Consider the following 24,485-nt stretch of genomic DNA (forward strand, 5'->3'; position numbering starts at 1 on the left):
CTCCCCTGCCTGTCTCTCTGCTGCTCGTCAATGGAGGGAGCCATCACAGCCTCTTTTAAACTCTCCCCCTCTCTCCTCTCTCTCTCTCTCTCGTTCCTCGCTGACAGCCACCCTCTGCCTCTCCCTCTGCTTTTCATGGTCAGCTTGTCTCCCTCCTGAAGGCTCATCCCTCTTTCCTCTTTCAGCCGTGGAGAGGAGCAGAACACATCCAAACAGACTCGGGCTGTCAGGAAAACTCTTTCTCTCTCTCTGTCTCCCTCCGTCTTTGATTCTGTCTCTCTGTCTGTCTGTTTCACAGTTCTGTCACTTCTGGGAAGGGACACTTTTTCACCCAGCGCTGCGTCCCCTTTAGTTGTTGTCTTTTTATAGCAGAAATCTGTCACAGCAGCTAAAAATGGTTGCACCTATGATGGGCTACATCAGCTGCTAATTGCTATATTTGCACCGTGTGTGTCTCTTTAGTGTTTAAAGTTGACGTCAATATTCCCGGGACATGTTGGTTCTGTAACATTTACAGGGCAGTGTGTTTAGCAGGATCGGAGACTGTGGGTAATTAGTGTAGTGGACTTTTATTGAAGACACTCATTGATTCAGCTGTAGTTAATTAACTCCACCTCTGTCTCACAAAAGAGCATCATAGTGCAAAACTCTTCCCTTTTTCTCATGCTGATTTTTTTCTTTCTATCTTCCAGGTGTGTTCTGTGATCGAGAGTACAGCCGGGGGCAGTAAGGAGGTGGAGTCAGGGCCTTCACAACCTGCAGGTGGCCACACACCGTCTCAGCCAGTGACCTCGGAGCAGGAGAAAGCTGACCGAGCCGAACGCCCACCTTCCAGTGAGTACGCCAGATGTCAGACTACTAAAGTCTTGTTTATGTCATTTCTTTACTCTCATCTCCGCTGTCTTAAGTTTTTATTTTATTTTGCCTTGCTGTGGCTCAACCTCAGTCCTATCATGCTATCAGGGGAGGCTAATGCCATAAAAATCCACTTCTCCACTGGGCCCTGGATAGTCTGGCCAGGCCAGGGAGCTTCCTAAACTACACTTCCTCAATCCTTGAATGGAAAACGGTTGTATTTCAATCCAGCGTCTCTCTCTGGGCCGTCCCTTTCAGAGGGAGGGGCGCAATGCACGCTGGGTGTTGTAGGAATGTAGAATGGGTGAAACCACGAGCTGTTTGTACAACTTTCTCCACAGCTATGGCGCTAATTTTAAATATTATAGCTTCTATCGATTACAGAGAACACCAGCTTTGACTGACAGTGGCTTTTTCCAGGGGAGAATCGCACCTTTAAATAGTGCTGTCTGGTTCTCTTAGAAGTCCTGGTTATAGGATGTGACTATAGAAACTGTAAAATTCCTGTTGCATGAATGTGATCTTTGATATATCTCAGTACAAACCGCCATGATGCCATTCTCCAGTCACAGACAGCATTATCTTAAACATTTGACTTGTTTCTCTGCAGAAAATACAGTACATACAATACAACAATACAATCCTAAATGCTTTTGTTCAGCCGCCAGTACACTACTGAGAAAAAGCTATCACCTCTGAATATATGTCCCTCTTAGCTGGTATCTCATCACTGCTTCCTGTTTCCTGTGTGAGCTGTCCTCCTGACCCTGCTGTGTGAAAACACAGGAAGTAGTGAGACCCCTGGGGTGAATGAGATGAGGTCTGAGGCGGCTCTAACACTCAAATCATAGAGTGACAAACACTTCTTTTTGACTTGACTTGTTCTCTCCAGTCTTTGAACCCCTCCTCCGACTCTTTTATGAACACCATTGTATTGTATCATATAGGCCTACACTAGCCTCTCACTCAAACTAACTCTTGGTTTCCATCTTTAGGCATTACTACAGTCAGCCTACATGTGCTACTCTGTGAGATCAGAGGAGATAACAGTGATTTCCCTGCAGTTTGTTTTGCAAATGTGCAAGGGATCTGCTCCTTCCACCTGATTTGAATGCATTGTTTAATGGCAACTGATTTTTACTATCAACAATTAAAACCAGTGAAGCCGACCTGTCCACAAAATAAACAAACTAAGTGTCCCAGACGTCCCTAAAAGGACATCTAATGACGTTAAAACACAAATGCACATGCCTACACACCATGTCTCACTCACTTCTGTACTCAATCCGAGCTGCATCTTAGGAAATAACTGATGGGATAATTTCTTATCGCTGCCAACCTTAACCAAGAGCAATGAATTATGGGATTTGCAGGTTTTGCATCTCCTTCATGCACACTATAATGTTCAGCCTGATAGATGAATAAGCAAGCAGTTCGGATGCTGGTGGAGGAGAGGATGTAGCAATGAAATGAGACTGAGAGATAAGTTGGTAGACGTCATGATGGAGCAGGCACAGACAAAAAAAGAGATGTGTGTGTGTGTGTGTGTGTGTGCGCGAGTATGCCCCGAGGGAGGCCATCACTACAGTGAGTTGTGGAGCTCAGTGCGTTTATGTGGAAAGTGCTGCTGTCTCCTCTTATCAGTGTTGCTGGACTGCCGTTTCACTGGGTATCTTTTCCCTCTCCTTCTCACTTCCTCTCCTTTTTTACATTATCATTTACACGTATAAACACGGGAGTTTTGTAAATCTAATTCTCTTAATTTCCACCCTCTGTTTTTTACTTTCTCTCCTCCTACTCTATATTCCTTCTTCCTCCTGCTCGGGCCGCTTTCTCACTGTTCTCTAAGGCTATTCCTGTTTAGCCGCGAGGGCCCCTCTGTCGTTTACAGAAACTCATCTCTAGCTATCTTTCCAACGAAACACACACACACACACACGCACACTAGCTGAACCACAACACACTCTAAGACACTCGGTTAAACAGTCATGACGAAAGGGGCCACCGCATGTCCCCAGACTGAACGTTCCTCCCAGTGGTCTAGTGCGGCTTGAGAACAGGGTTTTCATGAGTTATTTAAAAGCTCTCCATCATGCGTGTTGCGCGGCAGCTCACACTGACATGACACGGCCCATTTCCTCCGCTCAGGCTGGGAACGTGACACAAGACACGCTTGCGGTCTTCACACAGAGCAGAGCAGAGAGGTGCACGATCAGTCATGATCTTAAGACTGCTGGGTTTAAATCATTAAACGGGCCCCTACGCAACAGCCAGAGGGAGGCCACAGGGAGGGAAATGGTCCTGCTGTCCACTGCAGCCTGCTCTCTGCAGGGTTTTAATTGTGCATGTGTGAATATTTAATGGCTTTATGGTCACAGTTGTAATTTGGGTTTGCTTTGGCCAGGGGTGCACAGAGAGAGGAGGGCAGTGTGCGCTTATACACACATGTTGGAGGTGGGTATGTAAGTGTGTGTGAGAGAGTGAGGAGATCTATAGGCAAGGAGAGGAAAGGCAGCTTTATTTATTTTGCGGGTTTAAACAAAGAGGCAATTTAATGTGCTTTGCAATGGCAAAAAAATGGAGAATTACACATTTTAAAATGATGAGTCATTAAAACCTAGATATAAAAATCACAATTTAATAAATTAAAGTTGTAATCTCGAAGATCTCAGTTTCGTTCTCTTTGGCGGCACCTATAGCGATTAACGGTAACTGACAGAGCACACTTCCCAGATATCCAGACAGTGCTGCATGTGTGACGTCCACGGTTGGCTCCGGTTGTAACTCTTGATTTTCCTCGCTGACGGTCGCTTTCCTTTTTAGACTGTTTGCTTCATCTGAGTGTCGAGTTTGTTTCTTTTTCTTTGGAATTTCACTTATTCTTGAAGTTGTATCTGTAGTCATCCATCTTTTCTTTGTTTGTTCAGCCATAGTAGATTACTGTTTACTCGCAACACTTGCAGAGAGCGGAAAAGCAGCCGCTTAGCTCCGCCTACCCTCTCTGGCAGACCAACCACTGCTGGGTGATGGAAAACGCGTCACTAACTGGGCGCCGCTTGTGATTTCTTCAGCGAATGTCGCCACAGACACCCAGTCTGTAATACTGCAAATGCAAAGGCTTTCATCAGAGGGCTATAGGCTCAATCACCATTAAGTGCAGTAAAAAGTTTTAAGAAGCTTTAAAAGTGTCTTATTGGTATTTAAAACTCTTTGGTAAAATCAAATATGTAAAAAACTTAGACAAGAGATCTTAAATGTCCCGACATCGAGCCCCTATCAGACAGGAAACAGACCGGAGTTAGGAGGATGTGACACCTGGGACTGAACACATTGTACTTCAGGCCTGTGAACTGAACACTACACATACATCAGCAGTCACTGAGGCTCAAAACAAACACAGTCAATACATCACTGTTAGAGGGGAGGGAACGAGGTGAAGCTCCCTGCCGTCTTCTCTTGTGTCTCTGACTTTAGCCTGTCTCAACATTTTTCTGATCCCTTTTTACTCTTTCATTCTTTCCTCATACTGAGCAAATACATTCAGAGATATTTTTGTGTACATAAGTGCGTGTGTTTTGGAATTACCCATGCTGATGATGTGATTGTCATGAGATAAGCCTTGAGTGTGTTTTGATTGCGACGGCACAGCTGGACTTGGCAGACTTGGCAGTCTTGTGCGCTTGGCTGCAGGCCAGTTCAATACAATTACAATTAGCCACCGAGGGAGCATGGAGCACCACTGAAGACGGGCTGTGGGTGCTGGTGGGGGCACAGAGGGGGGTCATTCACAGGATCTGGCAACCCACATTTTCTTGGGAGGAGGATCAATGTCTGAGCCGTAGCTTCAGCCTCTGCAGTTAACGTTTCACATTACCGGTATAGCATGGAGATCACAGCAGCCAGCTTCAATACAAAAGCAGACGTTACAATGGACATGCACTGCACACACACATTAGATGAGGAACAGCGTGTCCTGAAGAGGGTGAAAACAGCCGCCTTTTCTTGGCAACATGTTCTCACTCCCAATCCATTAATCTGGCAGCTTGGTCTGTGGCTTCAACATTCAAAATATGAAAATCCATGTAAAATCTCGCGTCAGCAGCAGGACTTTGTGGTCAGGTTACCTATAATACATATGTAACGTCTGGTTAGACTCTCAAAATACAGCAGTTAGATTAAAAGTATCTGGTTAGATTTTCAAAATAAAGCTTGCCAAAAAAAGTTAGAATTTAATGATTCTTTGAGCAATCATTTAGATTGGGTTAAAGTTGCAAAAAGGGGCAGTCAATATGTTTAGGAACAAAAATAACTTGATTAGATTTAGGTTCCAAGACAACTTGGTACGATCTATAAAATAGACCAAGGTTTAGCTTTAATTATACACCAATTCTTTAGCTTATGTATGTTTTGTAACTAATGCACCATATACACCAATCAGCCATAACATTACGACCACCTGCCTAATATTGTGCAGGTCTCCCTTCTGCTGCCAAAACAGCCCTGACCCGTCGAGGCACGGACTCCACTAGACCTCTGAAGGTGTGCTGAGGTATCAGGCACCAAGACGTGAGCAGCAGATCCTTTTTAGAGGCCAAGTCAACACCTTGAGCCCATTGTCCTCTTCTTTAAACCATTCCTGAACCATGTTTGCAGTGTGGCAGGGCGCATTATCCTGCTTAGAGAGGCCACTGCCATTAGAGAATACTGTTTCCATGAAGGGGTGTACTTGGTCTGCAACAATGTTTAGGTACGTGTCAGAGTAACATCCACATGAATGGCACTACCCAAGGTTTCCCAGCAGAACATTGCCCAAAGCATCACACTGCCTCCGCTGGCTTGCCTTCTTCCCAAAGTGCATCCTGGTGCCATGTCGTCCCCAGGTAAGCGATGCACACGCACCCGGCCATAATGTTAGGGCTGATCAGTGTATGATGTGACTAATGTACGAGATGTTGTGTAACTAAAGTAACCCACCCAACACTTCTGACAGCCAAGTGGACATTTGTGCGTTTTACATAAGATCACCAGACTTCAACGTTAAAACAATAACCTAAAGGACATCATCAATGAATGATGCTACAGGGTTCCCTACAGCTTGTACTTCAGCAAATTGGGCCGCGTACCAGCCTGCTGTATGCGAGGACTAGGGAGTGAGAACAGCATGTTCTTGTATCACTTGTCCAAAGAACAGAGCAGCAGGTGGAGGGATGAGAGCAGCAGAGGGATGACAGGAGCAGTGTGCTGGAAGAGGAGGGGAGGAAGGAATGGAAAGGATGGCGAGAGGAGGACAAGGACGCTGAATGGAAAGACGACAGGGGGGTGTGCTTGGAGAGAGAGATCAGAGGGTGTCAGAGGAGGCAGGGAGAGGAATGCCACTGCTCGCCCCTTCTCCCCTCCACTCCCTCTCTCTCCCTCTTTTCTTCTTTTTCCTTTGTCCCCCTCTGTAGGGATAGCAGGAGGGTGGGCTAACTTGGAATGACAGTGACAAGCTTGCCACAGCTCCCATGAAGCACAGCAGATGGAAATGTGTGTGTGTGTGTGTGTGTATGTGTGATTAAAATGCCACTGGAGACCAGGGTATACCGAGTCTCTTGGCAGTGCCACGCTTGGCAGAACGCCACATCACTGCCCTCTTTTTCCAGCCCGGCAGAGTGGGCGTCGAGGTGTGTGTGTGTGTGTGTGTGAGTGTTTGTTTAGTGAGGGGAAGCAGCCTCAACAAACAAATATTAATTGACAGTGCTCCCATTGTCTGTTCCATTATATCTTTTCTTCAGGGGGCAGCGGGCTGCGTGGCCTGTGTGGCTGTTTTTTCGTCCCTCTATCGGAGTGATTCAGTAATGTAATGATCACAGGATTTTTGAGAAAACAGAGCTCTGTTCTGCAGTGTGGCGCCAGTCCTGGCGGGCATGGGGGAATTAGTCAGGAGACAGTGGGTTTGGCACTCGGCCACGGTTATTAGCCACTCACAGGGTGGGCATGGGGTTATGCCCCAGCTCAATCACTCGCTGTGTTTGCATGTGTGTGTCTAATGTGTTTGTTTCTGTGCGTGTGTGTTTGTGCGTGTCTAGCATTTGAGTCAGGATTCTCCTCTGATCACACTGACCTCATTGTGCAGTCACTTCTGGTTGATTTGTACCCTTTCCAACACATTCCTCTCTCTCTCTCTCTCTGAAAGGCTGAGAAACAGGCCGTTTACCCCCTCCCTCTCTCTCTCTCTCCCCCGACTCCCTCTCCCTCTCTCTCTTGCGTCTTTTACTCCGGATGGGTTTGATTTACTGACTGTGGTTTTCCATCCAGAGCCTGGGAGCCAGAAAGAGTCGACTTAGAGAGAGACCTATGGATTCACAGCCAGCAGAGCACGTCATTAGTTGGCCGTTGCTCATCAGCAGATACATCAGCAGGCTGGGGCGCTAATAGATGCGAGCTGTCGCCGATCAGGAAGTAATAAAGCTCTCTTCATTTCAGCCCCTTAATTATTTCCTGCTCACGGATTGCACTAAATGAGGAAAGCAAAAAGCATCTGAGAGTTTATGTTCAAAAGCTGAATATTTATCTTCTTCTTCCAGTGAAAAAAAGCCTTTTATATACACTGTACGTACACCCACTGCAATTTGAAGTAATTGGCTGGAGAAGAGTTATATTTAGGCCTTGTTGAGGCCACCCGATGTGAGGTTAAGTCTCAGTGTAGCGCACAGAGGTCAGGTTACACACATGTTTCAGCAGTAGCACTGAAAAAAGACGAGCACTTAGTAAGAGACCTCCAGACTCTGACCTTTGACCTCACTTTCACCAGGAAACAGGTGTTCCAGCACGATTAAGCCTGACTGGCGGCGCACTCTGAGCTCAGCGGGCCTGTGTCGGGTGTGTGTGGTTGTATCCTTCTCGCTTTATTTACAGCAGATGGACAGAAACAGGAAAACCTAATAATGGAATAAAACGCTGCAAGAAACTACAACGTCAGAAGAACTACAAATCAATCCATATTTGTTTATACAGAGGGACGTTTTATTGGTGCTGTTAGCTTAACAACAGAGCAATATTTCATCCGTTCCTTCCTTTTGTTTCCTCCTCTCCTCTCCTTCCTTCCTCTTTCACTCTTCCTCCCTTTCTGCAGCCTCATGACTCCAATCATCCCTCTCTCCCTCCTTTCCTTCTCCTCTCCTTCCCTCCCTCCTTCCCTCCTGTCCTCCACTGTCAGGCGACTCGGCTGAGGCTAAGTGCTTTTTGCTGTCTCGCTGCAGGTGGGACTGTAATAAAGCTTGTCGGTGGGAGGCATGGGTCGCACTGTCACATGCTCTTTGCCTCCCCTCTGTTAACTCCCTCCTCCATCTCCTTACTAACCCCCACCACCACCAACCCTCTCCCTTCCAAGATCCTCTGCTTTTATTTCCCCCTCTCTCATTTGTCCGCCTTTTCTTCCCCATTTCGTCTCGCTCTTACCCGAAACTGTGCTCCTTGACTTGTCTCTCATCTCTCTCTCTCTCTCTCTGGTTTCCTTGCCAACGGCACTTTTAGGAACATGATGAAGAAGAGCAGCAACAGGAGACACCCCTCCCAACATAACAACCACACACACAAACACATAAACACAGGGACACACACACATTATAATCCATGTAAATGACTCCAGGTGAGGTTGTATTGTTTGCCCAGCTGCTGCTGCTGCTGCTGCTAACCAGTCTCTCCTGTTCCACAGTAAACCAGCAGGCTGCATGGAAATCAGCTTCCTCCACACAAAACAGTTCTCTGTTCCCCCCATTGTCTGTGTATGTTTGCACACAGTGTACGTGCGTCTGTGCTCATGTACATGTGTGCGTTCGTAACTGCCCATTACACTCAAAGGGCATCTAAAGGTTGAACTTGTGCTCTATTTGCATGCATGTTTTTCAGAGTCATTTACACCCATTTTCCTGTTCCGGTGTGTGTGCGCGCGTGTGTGTAGCTTCTATTAGAAATGGCCGTACATAGTATCTTCCTTGTTGTAGCCACAGGATGGCAATACTGAGCCCCCTTTCTTTACAGGAATCCTTCTTTACCTCCTCCTGCAAGCCACAGTTCATGTGCACACACACACACACACACACACACACACACACACACACAGAGCCCTCTTTAGTGTGAGTTAGCCCAGACTTGTGTAAGGTGACAGGGTGCAGTGAATAATTTAGTCGGGGCCATGTTAATGGCTGACAGCGAACATGGCCTCTCTGCTCGGCTGTTGGCCCGTCACTAGAACATTCTGTTTCACTCTCACTCTTTCTTCCTCTCTCTGTTGTCCTCTTTTTTCCCCCTCAACATTTTACATTCATGTTCTCGTGACAGTAGATGTTAGTTTTTTTTCTATCAACACGAACACTTGTCTTATAATTGTCTCCAATATAAATAAAGAAATGTAAAACGGTTAATATTTAAGAGGATATATGAATTCATCATTTCTCCACCATCCTTTTTCTGGTGGTTGAACATCCATTAAATGTTAATGACATTGATGAATAATCACCTCCACCTCTTTTCACTCTGCCTTGGTGTGCAAATATTAAATTTAGCTCCGTTCTAAGCCATTTTCATCTTTCTTAAATGTACTTCTTTATGCTTCACCGGACGTATTACTTGGTAACAGCAGCCATCTAAAGTAAAATAATTATACAAATGAACTCTGAGCATTGTTTCTTGTGTTCCAAAGGCAGCACAGACTTCGTCTGGTTGGCAAAAATATCGATGCGTTCTCTCTTATATTTACATCCCTGGATGCATTGACAATGCTGATCAGTTACTTTGTTCTTCATTCTTCCTTTAACAATGTTAATTTAGCACTCGTAAGACTGATTTTGTTATATCTTGTGGCAGTGTTAATTTTGGCAGCTATTTTAGAGTTATTCTTCGTCTTAGTCTTCAGATGAAAAAGCTTATTAGTCACATTTTAGTCATTTTTATCCATTATAGTTTTAGTCGAAGACAACTCTCGTCTTAGTCCAGTTTTAGTCAATAAAAAGTCATTACACTTTAGTTATTACTTTAGTCACAACGTTTTCTCTCTTGAGAAAATATGACCCCCCCCAGTCTCCCTCTTCTCCTTCTTACCTGTCTGCTTCAGGTAAAATTAACTCTTTAATCTCAGCAGATCATCCATACAGTAAAAGAATGATGAAGACACTGCATCTAAAGATAACTTCTCATCATCGCTTCTCATTTAAACAGTCTGACAGAATCAGACAGCCGATGATCGTTCGTTTCTGTGCGGAAGAAGCATCAAATGACGCGTTAAATGTGAGCGCGCACAGAGCCGGGAGCAGAAAGCCTGAGTTAACAGAGACAGTTCACAACCACCTCCGTGATACCTGTTGTCTCCAACAGATAAATTAGACGCACAGTGGGGGAAATATGCATTTTGAATGTCAGACAGCTCACCACTAACATTTTAACAAAAACCAAACATACGTGTCCTCAGAGTTTTTATTGTCAACGATTTATTTTTAGCCCGTCAACGTCTTCGTCACGGAAAAGAGGTCATTGACAAACACTTGTAGTCATTATTTACGTTAACGAAATGAAGACTGCTCTGTGGTCCATCTTCTCTGTTTTTGGCCTTATTATCTCTGTGCTCATTCTCTATAATCTGTTGAGCACATACACAGGAAACACGTGTGTGTGTGTGTGTGTGTGTGTGTGTGTGTGTGTGTGTGTGTGTGTGTGTGTGTGTGTGTGTGTGTGTGTGTGTGTGTGTGTGTGTGTGTGTGTGTGTGTGAGAGAGAGTATCTTTCTAGGCCCAGTCAAGCACTATTAATACTCTGATTGCCCCACTGGGCCTCAGTTCTCTGCGTGTGTGTGACGTGGGTGAGGAATAATATGACCCTAACACTAATGCAATCACATACACTAAACAAATTACAGCTCTCTCCCCTCTCCATCTCTCTCTCTTCATTTCATTTCACTCTCAAATCAACCATGAGGATGTTACATGTGGCGTACGTGAGTTTTCAGCCTGTGCAGCCCGTGTGTGTTGTCGTAGGCTCTATTTTTCTCTCTGATACGATCAGTATGAGTGTGTTTGGAGCAGGAGGGGCCGAGGAGCCTGGATGTGGCTGTGCTGCAGCAGCTCTGAGGTCTGGCCAGGCTCAGGGAGACTCAGGGGGGATTGGGAGTGACGTGTCCGGGGTGAAACACCCCATAGTTGGGACTCCCCGGCAGCCTCGCTGGCTCCAGCCTGGCTGATGGAGTCCAGCTGGGCGTGGAGAGGAGGTGCTCCATCTATCTCCTCCTCCATCATCCTCCTTTGTCCTTTCTCAGCACTTCTTGTTAGCTATCTTCTCTCCCTCTCCCTCTCCTGCTGCTTTTTTATTTCCCTTCATTGCATGTCACACAGATTTTTCCCTCTGCTACTCCTCCTCCATCTCTCCTTCTCACACAAACACATCCAGAACCCTTGAAGTGGGGTCAGGATTGAGGCGTGCTGTTAATTAGCCGGCAGTGGTTGTTGTAGCAAAGCAATGCTAGGGTGTAATTAATTAGGTGGCATGTGCACAGTGGGAGAAAAAAAAGAGGGAGTGGAGGGATGGAGGGAGAGAAAAATACCGGCTATCAGTCCTCCTTTTATCCTCGGAGCTCAGATGAGTTCCCCTAATGAGAAAAAATGAGATGCTCCCATCCAGGGAAGAAAGCATTTTGTCCTTTACATGTTCTCTCTGCCTCTGCTCAGCTTGTCGCTCTGTCACTGCCTTGTTCTCTTTTCATCTGCCGATCACATCCGGGTGATTGCTCGTGGGGTGCCAGCGAGCTGGAGTCATCAGCCACAGATCTCCCACAGTAGGATGAACACAGCCTCTGGGACATGTCCAGACACACTCGCACAGCAGCACTGACAGCTACAATACACAGCAGAGACGGAGCTGACAAGAGCCTGATGTTCTCTGTGATTTTTGGTCTTTCCCTGTTAGACTTCTTCAATTTTGTAATAACTAGAATGACCATATCGGCTGTTCTGATTGTTGAAAGATTATTTAATCAATATTAAATATAAGAAGAAATTGACTTGGGAGGATCTGTGAGGCGGGTAAGCCCCAGAATTAGGTAAATGTAGATCCAGACACAGTGTGTCACTATGATTTATTAGTAAATCAATAACCACAGAAGCTGCAGACACAAGATTGAATTTGATCATATCTTTTATGTTCTTTGTTAAAGTAAAAGCAATTGATTCTTCCTTGGATTTAAGGATAGAAGGACTTTAAAATACATCATCAATATGTACTTGTCAGTAAAAGCTAGGCCCCTTTTACACTGCCAGTTCATGGCGGGATCATTACGCCTCTGTTACGCTCCGTCTTCTATGTAAAAGACATGGAGGAAGAATAGTGGGGCGAAGGCCTCTGAGGTAGTAACAGAGGCGAAACGCACACGGAGGCAGCTTCTACAGCCTTGCCTGGTCCAATGTAAAATGGCAAAGGCGGCATGAGGGTGGAGCGTTGTTGCGGCGCTGTGGGGGAACCGCAGTGTAAAAAGGGCTCACGTTACGCTTGGAAGGCATAGGACTACGATATTCCCAATACGTCTAACATTGTTATTTCATTAAAACTCCAAAACACATCTGAGTTATTTAATGGTTTGCTTTTTTCCCCTCTTGAAAATGCTCGTCACTGTTGCAGAGCAAGAAGATTTTCTGGTTGTTTTTAAGCTACCGCAAAACTAGAAGCGTGCTTAAGCTTTGAGCTGAAACAAGGAGGATGTCTTCGTCTGAAACAGCCTGCAGCCTCGTTAAGAGAGAGAATGCTTCATTATTATTCTACTTTTCAGCATGATATATTTATTCTAGATTTACAACATTTTTTCATCATTAAAATTTATAGTACTTTTTGAATCTGTTAGTTAAGCAAACTTTCATGATATTCTCTTCCTGGGAAGGTCAGACTGACCGTTTTATCCATTTAAGGGTAGTTACATGACTATCATTTCAACAAATGTATTTAAAAATGATCAAAAGTAGTGTGTTGGTAGGTCCAAGTGTAATGGCCGCTGCTGTGTGTGTGCTGGCAGAGGACTTTCTGTTTATGAGGGGAAAGGAGAGAGAAAGAGAGGAAGATGGAGAGATCTGAAAAAGGCATAGAAAATGTGGGAGGGAGGCAAGAGGTGCACAAACACTCAGCGCTCTATTGATCCTCTCCTCAGTTCAACACTGACTCCTTGACCTCACTCAGAAGCACCTCTGTGTGTGTGTGTGTGTGTGTGTGTGTGTGTGTGTGTGTGTGTGTGTGTGTGTGTGTGTGTGTGTGTGTGTGTGTGTGTGTGTGTGTGTGTGTGTGTGTGTGTGTGTGTGTGTGTGTGTGTGTGTGTGTAAAAGGCCTCGCCATCGTGCGATGTATCTGTTTACAATAACCACAGAGAATCTCAACTGGTGTCAACCTGTACCCTTTAGCAGCATCATGAATATTTAGACGCACACAGCGCTCCGCCTTTGCCCCACACTCCTGCATTACATTTAAATCATGCAGCACCTCCAACACACACATTTACCCTCACACACACACACACACACACACACACACACCCTCCCTTCTTAGTGTAAACTGATAGTTTAATGGCTGCCTGGCCTGTCCTGTCCTGTGTGACTGAAAGTGTCCTAGGTGACATGTTTATGGACAGTTTGGCGATGTCAGCGGAGACGGACAGCTATTTACAGCCCCGTGTTAGACACTTGGGAGACTGGCAGTTAGCATAAATCCCCCCGCTGGGATCAGCCGGGGGATAATACACAATGTCGACCACGCTGTAACGTAAATCTTCACATACATACACACTGTATACAGCCGGCGATCACTCAGTCACCCACTCAGTCCTTTTTAACCTTCTTAATGCCAGCGTCCACACACAGACGTACCTCACGCTCGAGCAACACACACGCTGTATCTCAGTTATTTACGACCCCCTGCCATCACATTAACAACCGGCACTGGCTTTTTCCTCCCTCCGTCGCACGTCTACCATCCCCTTCAACTATCATTTAGCTTTACGAGGTGTCCTAAAAGAAGCCCGAGGTGTGCGCCCCTCCCTCCGCCCCTTTATGCCGCAGATATTGATATCCCCCATAAGTCAGACGTGCCTCTCTCTGTTACTGAGGAGAAATTGATGACAGAAGGGTGTGACAGGCGGGGAGTGGAGCTGGCAGGGAGTCGCAGGAGTTTGGATGTGTGTGTATTAGAGTCTGTGTTTGTGTGAGGCCTCTACAAGTGTGCGCTGCATACAAACAGACTGATTAACGGAGAGGAAGGAGTTGGTTCAGGTTAGGCAAAGGAGGAGACGGCTAATCGGGAAGTGAGACAGAGATGTGGACTGATAGAGGGGAGAAGGAGGAGGGAGGCAGACCTGTGTCTGTCTTTATGAGCTCTCCCTCTGTGTATGATACTGTTGCTATAAACAAGAGGTCAGCTGAAGAGAGGCTGTTTATAAGGTCCATCTCTCACTGAGCGTATCAAAAAGCCCATGAAATCCTGATCAGCCTGCGGTGTGTGTTTGTGTGTTTTATTGTGCGGTTGTGTTATCCATCAGAACTGTTAGAAACCATCTGTCTCACATTGTAAAAGGGTAAAGTCAGAGCCTCACTCTTTTTGCATTGTGTGCAATACTTAAAGTAATATTCTTGAAGATTTTCATGTAAATAAATGTCTGTTAAGTCTGTCGTCAAATGAGGTAACACAATGGTGATTCAGCCTATGGCCCACTGATGAAAGCCTTTGCATTTGCAATATTACAGACTGGGTGTCTGCGACTCTAGAAAAAAAAATTACAAGCGGCGCCCAGTTAGTGACGCATTTTCCATCACCCAGCAGTGGTTGGTCTGCCAGAGAGGGTAGGCGGAGCTAAGCAGCTGCTTTTCCGGTCTCTGCAAGTGTTGCGAGTAAACAGTAATCTACTATGGCTGAACAAACAAAGAAAAGATCGATGACTACAGATACAACTTCAAAAATAAGTGAAAATCCAAAGACAAAGAAACAAATTGACGCTCAGATGAAGGCAAACAGTCTAAAAAGCAAAGCGACCGTCAGCGAGGAAAATCAAAGGGAACGAAACTGAGATCTTTGAGATTACAACTGTAACGAGTTAGCGTGAGTTAGCATCGATACAGTATGGCTGCATCCCAGTTCTCCCACTTAGCCCTAGCTCTCTGTATTGAGTGTTCCCGTGAGGGTAGGGTGTCCCCTTTCGTTTGATAGATTGACATCTGTATGGAGATCTTACTTGAATGATTTGTAATCTGAGGCGGTGTATGAGAAGTAGTTAACAGTGCAGAGGAAGAAGGCCATATCTTTGCAAATAATGATGCAAAAATTTAAAATCCTGTTGGAATATCAAAAATGTATGTTGATACAAATGAACATGTAACTGGATCACTATAACAAGAGCTTCAGAAAAACTGCCATTCATAATGTCATTAAAACCTTGTCCAACTACAAGATAATCAAGCTGATTCTAGGCCCGATTCCCCCTTCTGACAAAAGTAAGATAAGATTTTCCTGTGTGTGAGGTATGTTCAGAGTGATCTTACCTACCCCAATCTTTATGACCTCATATCCTGTTATGTGGGGGGGACCCCGAGGACAGCCGAGCACGCACTCTGTGGATTGTCACGTGGAACGAAACCAATTATGAAGCAAGCTGACTGAAGAGGGAAGCGCAACAACCGCAGCCATGGCTCCATGAATGAATTTGGGAGTTTTCAGTAAAAAAGGAGCCTGAGAACTATCATCACCAATTCTTCCTGCCCGTCTTCTGCCATGTTTGTTTACTCTCAAGTTGTGTTTGACCGCGAGAGATTTGGAGAGATTTCCAGCTTTGAGAGTTGGGACTCTGGCTGTTGGTGATGGAATCGGTGAGTGTGTGGTGTGCTGTTTGGGTCATACCGTTGTCATGTGTGGGGTCTCTCACATTTTCAACATCTGTTATGATTTTAAAAACATTTTAGTGTGGGCCAGACTTAAGCGATGATTTGTGAATGAGCTTTATCCGTGTCATATGTAAGAAGCTTGAAGAATAAGACACAACTAGTGGTATCCCATTTCCTCGATACAAATTGTAACCCCAACCGCTTGTAACTCCATCCTCAGGAGCCACTACCCAGTCAAGGCCGCTCTAAAACGGGGGGTAGAACCAAGAGGTTGGATTAAGGATTGGGCTTTATGTTGTGTTTGCCTCTGACTAAGTCCAACTATGCATGTGTGAATCATAAAGAAGAAGCTACGGTGCAGTTAGCTGCTGAGACATTGCATTCACCAAACACACCTCGTCATCGCTCTGGGATTTTATGCTAACTGCATTAGCATACAGTGGATGCTAGATTAGAGTAATCTCACACGGGGAGATACTACGGTGAGTCACCTTCAGCATGTGCTGGGTAGAAGGTTGAGTCATTTGCTCAGCACACAGAGTTTAGTTCCCTCAGATGTGGCTAAATGCTGCGATTAGTAAACTTGTTTACTGTGTGGATTTTGCTTTTTCTTGTATACTCATCTGCCTGCCTGTGTGTGTGTGTGTGTGTCTCTATTCCACTGGGGATAAAGAAAAGGTTTGTTTGATTAATTAATGCTGTTAGACGTGAATGTAAATGATCAAAGGAGCACATTTGCATTTTGTCTTTAATTATTCATGAGCTGCGATTGCTCATGAATCAGGACACCTGTGAGGCCTCCTTCTCCCCAGCTCAGACGCTCACTTGTGCACATTACACGCACAAATATCCTGGGATGTGACCCGGTGTGTTTAACCAGACCTGCCCGTCACCCCTGCGTGTGTGCCGCTGTGTGCAGGGATGCAGGTCACTGCAGGTTCATGTTGGTATTATCGGGTTACGTTGCCGCTCTGGCTGGGGTTCAAACGTTCTGATTAGGTTATCCTGGAGTGCTAAAGCTCAGACTGTCACCCCGACTGTATGATTCATCTCCAAGGAGACAAGAGAAAAGCTCTGATCTAATTACCCATACTGCTGCCATCTCAGACCCGAGGAGAGGGCTGGGTGGCGTGAAGAAGGCGAGAGGAGCCAGCGAGGAGCGGCACAGTGCGTTAACAGAGGCAGAGGAGGAGAAATCAAAGAGAAGAGCCTGATCTGATGCAAACAATAGAGAGCTTGATAAAAGCAGGTATTATTTATCGCCTTCTTCCTCCTTTTCTTCATCTCTCCCCTCATCATCAGCAGCATCCAACTGCTGCACAAATGGGCCCTTGTTGCCATGGATATGAGCAATGGTTCTCCCGTTCTGCTCGATGGGGCTCAGTGATAAATGGCGGGATGTGGAGGAAGTTAATAATTTATCCCGGGGAGGGAGCGACCGTTCTGGGGAGCGCTACCTAGCATAATGGGTTAAGTGCAGCGATTGCTGCGTGCCGTGCAATAGACTCACAGGAGGTGATGTATAAAAAATGAATAAAGGCTGAGTGGAGCCTGCTGGGAAGGAATTGTCAGGGGACTGTGCTGTGAGTGTGTATGTGTGTGTGTGTGTGTGTGTGTGTGTGTGTGTGTGTGTGTGTGTGTGTGTGTGTGTGTGTGTGAGAGAGAGAGGGGCGGGGGGCTGCTGTTGTGTTTTTGGGAAGGAAGGCTTTGTCATTTCTTGAAGTTGTAGGATTGTCAGGTAGAGAACAGTAGAGACTTAATAGATCTTCCTCCAGGCTTTCAGCAAAGATCTCCTCCCACTCTGCTTTTTACTGGAAATGAAAAACAGCTCAATATGCTTTGAAGTGTGACAGCAGCGGTGACAGATGAAGCCGCTGCAGAACAGAGGTAGAGGGCCAGGCTGTGTGTACTGTGCTGTCATTATCAATGACTCATTGACACAGGTGTATACATTGAGAGAGAAATACGTATAGACCATGTCTATTCCTCATAATCCCACAGTATGGGTTTATTCCTATGTAGGAAAGACAATGTGGGATTTGTGCTCATTGTGATCATAGACTGTATGAAAGAATTGGATGTAGCCACCTTGACTCCACCCATTGGTTTGTGCATCCCTCTTTTACAAACTTGAGTTGGCATTTTGGCTGTCACCATCATTTCTTTAAACCAGGAATGACCATATTTGGACGTCAGGGTTGATACGTATTTCTTTATCCTGGTTGCCTTGGAAGCAACTTGTCGATCACTGGTAGCCACACATTAAAGGGGCCAGATCTTTTAAATGGATGTTCTCTTATTTTGCATGTGTTTCACATTTTTGGGTGTTTATTGTTCACAGTGAAAAAGTAAAAACTGCATAATTCTGTGTTTTTCCAGAATGACATGTTTAAAAAGGTCGCCTCTGAAATGGGCCGTTCAGAACAGCTGCAGGTTTCTACGTAGAACTTTGCTTTCACTGAAATCGACCAATCGTCATTCACCTCAGGCTGCCTTCTTGCATTCGCTTGTAGTCAAGTCGTTGTCAAGATTTCAACTTACCTTTCCGAAACCTCCTGTTGATTCTGGTTCATACGGCGAATAACCGATCCTAGAGCAGCCGTGTTTTCTACAACTCTGGAGTGGCAGTGTAGTGAGGCCCCTCCCACACGTGGGATCGCACACACACGGTCACTCCAAATACTGGGCCTGACCTTTGAATGGCAAAACGGCTTGTTCGTTTCAGGAGGAAGGAAAGGCGACAAATAATGAAATTAAAATGTGTTTACAATATTTAAAACTAGACAAACTTTAACAAAGTGATTCAGAAACACATTAGAATAATAGAAAATTTGTTGATTTACCTCTGAATGGGACCATTATTTGCATAATTAACATCATTATTGTTGAAATTAAGACCATAAACTCCTTACAAATATGTTCTCAGGTGATAAATCAAGTGAGAAATAAGCTAATTTCCCCATTTGGTTTCATGTAGTGGCACATCATGCAGGTTTAAGGCATTTCAGTTTGAAACCAGAGGCTACATCACTTCTTATACACAGTCTTTGCTTTTGATTATGAGGAAGAGAAATGATCCAGAAAAAGGCTAAATGGGGTAGGCCCACACCTCCTTCAGCATTAACCCAGCACCTGCTTCTCGTCCTCAATTTACGAGGTGATACACTCCCCTCCCTTCCCCTCCCTGTGTCTCACACTCACTCTTCAAACCACACTATCTCTCAGATCTTGCAGTTGGAGGCTGATCGTACGTTCCCGGGGGTCACGCGGGGGTCGCCATATTGTGTTAATCCTGGAGAACATGTCAGATGAGCTTGATTTCATTATTGTCCCTCTGATGCCCCATATGCAGGGGCTCAAAGCTACTTAGAATGATCCTCTCCTGGTGATGGCAGAAGAGAAGCTGTTCTGCAGTCTGTTATCTGCCACGGAGCTGGACTCTATTGTGTTGGACGCTCTGCCGCGTTCCTGGAGTGGATTTGGAGCAGAACAGGCTTGTGTTGAAACACAGCAGCGCCTTGCATCCTTCCCATTTTCCCTCTGTATCACCTCCCACTGATTATTTGATGGGTTTTTTGCAACGCTCGTGCCTGTTTTGAGTCGTGTCGTTTGAATATACGCTCCTTAGGTGTGTGCATGCTATTTCATGTGTGGAAAATATGACTCGTGGCTCCTTTTCATTTCTTCTCCATTTTGTTTTCGAGTGTCTGCGTTTTCCAGGAGGCTTTATTCTCCGCCTCCTTGTGGCTGATAACTGATGCAGATAGCTGTGATGGATAATATCGCCTGACACGCACGCACACACACCTCTCTCTCAATAAAACCTCTCTTCTTCCCCTCTCTCTGATTCAGCTGAACGGTTATGAGTTGTGTCTTTGTGCCTGTGTATTTGTGGGTGCTTTATTCTCCTGAAAGATAGTGTGTGTTTTTAATGTGGAGAAGGCCCGGCAGTGACGACAGACATCTGATGGAGGGAGGGAGGAGGAGGAGGATGGAGAGGGAAGAAGATTGAAAGAAAGAAGCTGTGATTATTCTCTGCAGGTGGAATAAAATAACACCGCCCGGAGATCAGTAATCACCATGTTCAAGTCAACATGTTGAATTGTAATTCTTATAATGTTTGTTTGTTTTCTTATAAAGCTGTTGCCTGTAATCTTTGCAGCTGTCTTCACTCAGAAATGACAGACGAGCATCACGGAGACGGCCATTTGCGGACCTGTGAAAGCAAGACGCTGCTCTTTTCTTCCCTCCTTGCTCTCCTGTCGTCCGCTCGCTCATGTCGTTATCCTTTCTATGATTGTCGTCGCCACACAGTGGGGTTGGACAGATGCTACGTGGAGCTGTGACAGGGTCAGGTGCGCGCTGTACGACGCACAGGAAAATCACCCACTCTGAAGCACACGCGCACAATCCTCCTGACACCTCGACACGCACACACACACACTCCGGGGCTGATGTCAGAGCCCTGCAGGCTCCTAACTTTTGTGTGTCACCCTGACTGACAGCTTCATCAAGCCCCCGCCCTGTTGTACACATACATGAACACATACATGCACACCGATACCCACACACACACACACACATGTACAGTCTCATGGCCCCCCCAGGTTGCCTTTGTTCGCAGCATCTGTTTCCCTCGGTGATTAATTGCAATTAGTGAGAGGTTTGAAGGCCTGTGGAAGAACACAGCAAGAGGAAAAACATCAAGATTAATGAGGGGAGGCATTCATCAGAGAGAGAGAGAGAGAGAGAGGAGGGAAAGATGGGAGGGAGAAGGGGGAGGGGAGGAGAGAGGGATGACACCGTAAGAGGGGAGGGGCTGAGAGAAGAGGAGGAGGAGGTGGAGAAGGGAGAGATGCTCAGATGTTAATGACGTAGGAGATGGGAAGAGCGGAGGAGCGTGACATAAAGCAAAAAGAGGGATGGAGAGAGGGAGAGAGAGCCAGTTGTCAAAGCTCAGGCCACAGAGCGACACCACAGGGGACTGATTAAATATGGAAATTATAATTGCTAATTGACCTTTATTAATCAGAGCAGTAGGGAGGGGGTGCTCTGCATTTGTGCCTCTGCGCACTGCGTGTGTGCGCGCGTGTGTATAAGCACGCTGAAGCATGCATGAGTCTGTGTGTGTTTGTGTATGTGTGGCTGTTTGATCCCCTCATGCAGCTCTCTCTTGTCTCAAAGAGCTCTCTCATGTTTAAACACAGCATAATGGGAGAAGCGGCTAGAATAACACACACACGCATGCACAGACACGCGCACACACACACAACCACACACACACACTGCTAATGAGAGTGTGAGTATATTATGGAGAGCTAAATAGGGTCACTGTGGAACCTCGGTCTTTGGGCTGCCAGATGTGCAATCATGAATGCATGCATGCACTCTCATACACATGCATACAAGCAAGTCCGCTCATTTCTCCCCCTCTCTTCCTCCCCCCCCCCCCCCCCCCCCCTCCCAACACTTTGATGTCTTCATGCTTATTATTACATTTTAGAAAAACCCTGACACCCTGTTTCATTCTGCATTTGAAGCGTGTACACAGAGTTTCTCTAACTCGCTCGGCTCCATATGGATTTATTTCCTCTTGTTATCGATGCTCACACTCCCATCTCTAATCGCACACACACGCGGATGTCAGTCTTGTTGCCAGATCACACAGATTTCATTAGAGACTCCCTAAATTCATTAACCCAATGTGATTTAGCCAGGCGTCATTAGAGCCACATGTAAACTGGTCTGTGGATGTTTGATTTGGTTTCAGCTTGTCGACTGCATCAGATTCATCCTCCGTGAGCTCTGCAGGTTTAAATCACTTTGAACCAATCGCTGCCCAAGAGATCCATTAATCACAACACATTTTCATTCAAACAAAGTCCTCCACTGGAGGGAGTTTAAGTTCGGGGACGTGCCTTGTGATAGGGGGGTTCAACAGTAGAAAAAAAATGTGTGTGCTTTTTCTTTCACGTCCAGGAGTAAAAAGTAGGTCCACAGTTGAGTCAATATAACCGGCTAGTTGTCTGCAGCTGTAAGGGCATCTGCTGAGCCTGAGTGTCATTTCTGATCCCCAAGGGACCGAGACAGGGGGACTCGTCTCCTCTAAGCACTGGCTCTGCTAATCCTGTTAGCTCAGCTCAGGATCAGACTGCCATGACTGGTCTTCTACCACAGACACACATACAAACACACACACACACACACACACACACACACATGCCCTCAGGGGCCATAGGGGCCCCTGGGCCTCAAAGGAACAATTGTTGCAGGGTCCAGAGGTGACGGTGAGGGTGAGGGGTCAGCCATCAGAGGGGAAAAGATAGGACACACACATGCCTCTGCACACACACACACACACCAACACACACATGCATTAAAAATATTTTTACCACATTAGAGGAAGAACTCACCTCCCCATCATCCACTTTCTTTTTCTCTCACACACACTCTGGTTACCCAAACATAATGTGTGTTATTTCCCATTTTCCTCTGCTCATTATATTTCTCACTGGGCAGCAAAGAAGCTAGGTTGTCCTCACATCACTGCACACACACAGACACACACACATACCATATATACACTCAATAGGCAGCAGACTAGCTAAAGCCTTTCCTGCATTATTCCTCTTTTGTGTTGTTAGTGAGGAGCCCACCTCTCCTTAGGGAGAGGATTGGGTGTCTTATGAGGGCAGCCGAGCCTATCAGCTTTGACTTTCACTGTTGCCAATTTCCTCAATTGCCGAGACACACAGTAGAGGAGTGATGGGATGAGTGTTGTTAGACCTCATCTGTCCAGCAGAGGGCGCTTGGCACAGAGATGCTCGGGGTTCTCTTCCTTTTGTCATGACTGCTGACTCCACTGCTCATCTATGCAGGAGTAATGGCTGAAATCAACCAGTGTACAATGTTAATGGCATTTGAATTAGAACACTTCTAAATTAATTAGAAAAGTAAAGTATGCAACAATCAAAATGTCACTGTTGATAAAGCTAAGTTCCTGTAAGTAGCGGGGGGAATCGACAGACTGATTTGTTTGGTGTTATCAATCTGGGTTAGGCTCTGCTGGCTCTAGGCTTGTTTCATCTGCGCATATGTGTGTAAGGCTTTGCTTCTACGGGTGTTGGTGTGTGTGTGTGTGTGTGTGTGTGTGTTTACCGTCGGATAGGGAGACAGTTTGATTGAGCTCTGCGCCGTAAAGCTGTCTGTTTGCCAGACGGTTTGTCTCCTAGCCAAGACTGTGCAGCAGAGAAGAATACAATGATTATCTGTCACAAGGCAGCAGCGTTCTTCATCAGTCTGGCTAGCAACAGCCCAGACTGCCCCCTGTACGAGCCTCAGACCACACACTGAATCAGCCGCGGGACCTTTACAACTCAGGAGCTCTAAATGTGCTATATTTGTTCATGTTGTCTCCGTGGTGAGATGTTTTAAATGTTTATTATAGGCCTGATGCACTTTAAAGGGCCTTCAGAGCAGCTTCTAACTGTAACACAGCGCTGTGAGCTAGTGTGTCTTTGTTGTGGTTTATATCTATGTGTGTGTGTGTGTGTGGGCTGTGCAATAGCGTTCAGACAGCAGCGTGAGAGGAATGTCAACAACCTTTAACCTCTGGTCTCATTAATGTGAGGGGTGTGGGGTGATGATGTGGCGAGGGGGGATAATTGGTGTGAGCGTGCATGTGTTTGTGTGTGTGTGTGTGCATTCAGAGCGGTGTCAGAGCAGACATGATTTATCACGTATTGGTAGGCAGAGAGGAGGAGGACAGAGCTCTCAAAAAGCCTGGGGGTTACAAGGTCGGATCAAAGGTCACAAGAGGTCAGAGTGCTGAGTGAATATCAAAGAGCACCCTGGGAGCAAAGATGCGGCCGACCCCGATCCGGCGAGGGGACTGACTGACCAGACAATAGCATGTAAACACACACACATGCACACACCTCCGTTGCAGGCTGGTGTAGGTGGAGTGTAAGGTCAGTGTGGTTGTTAAAAGGTCAAAGGTCAGGGGAAATAGCCATTAGATCAGACCACGGATTTACTCGCTGCCTCTATCTCTTTTGCGTACACAAACACACACACACATATTATCACTCCGACGTGGGTTACCTCTCGGCAGTCTGACAGCAAATATGTTCTGAAATACGCATCGAAAGCGAGCATGCTGGTACACCCAAACAGACATGTACGAGCAGACAAAGCCCCACAAAGGCAGCTAATTTCACACTGACTCTGCTGGGGCCCTGCTTGGGCACGGCTGTGAAGCACAGACAGAGAGACAGATGGTGCAGGGCTGGCAGGAGGAGTTTCTGCTGTCCTCTGTGCGCGTATATGTGTGTATGAAAGTGTGTATATGTATGCTGTTTATGCGCATATGTGCCTGTGCATGCGTGCGTGCGTTCTCCTGTGTCTCCGTGCATTTTTCAAACATCACTTTGTACTCCACACACCAGCTCTAGGCTACGCTAGCAGTGCCTCTCCTAACTGCTTCCTGTTGCCAAGCTAGGTGTCAGGAAATGTTACCCCCAGCACAACCTCTATGTCTTCACAGGCGTTTTTTTTCCAATCCCGTCACAGTGTTTTGTTAGAGTCATTTCCTCTCTAAGAGACTGCAGAGTGGAGACTGTGCATATTAAGCATGAGGAGGACCTGTTTGAAGTTGAATGTAGCTGGCAGAGAATGAAACGAGCTCTTGTATCTTTGTGTTTTGCTGGAGGTATTGTTTTCTGTTGCTCTGTGTACTATTTGTGTGTCTGCGTTT

The 24,485-nt window shown here is 46.0% G+C and overlaps 1 protein-coding gene across 1 annotated transcript in view; it reads left to right on the forward strand.

Annotated features, from left to right (window-relative positions):
- The first annotated feature begins 755 nt into the window (after positions 1-755).
- Positions 756-24,485, forward strand: part of gse1b (Gse1 coiled-coil protein b) — a 136,146-nt gene continuing 112,416 nt past the window's right edge. Inside the window, exon 1 of the mRNA XM_069658380.1 lies at positions 756-834. The gene's annotated coding sequence lies outside the window, so the exon portion shown is untranslated. The remainder of the gene's footprint in view (positions 835-24,485) is intronic.

The sequence above is a fragment of the Semicossyphus pulcher genome, unplaced genomic scaffold (genome assembly GCF_022749685.1).
Source record: "Semicossyphus pulcher isolate SPU_LCO1_2020_fin unplaced genomic scaffold, fSemPul1.0.p SCAF_1, whole genome shotgun sequence".
Classification (NCBI taxonomy): Eukaryota; Metazoa; Chordata; class Actinopteri; order Labriformes; family Labridae; genus Semicossyphus; species Semicossyphus pulcher.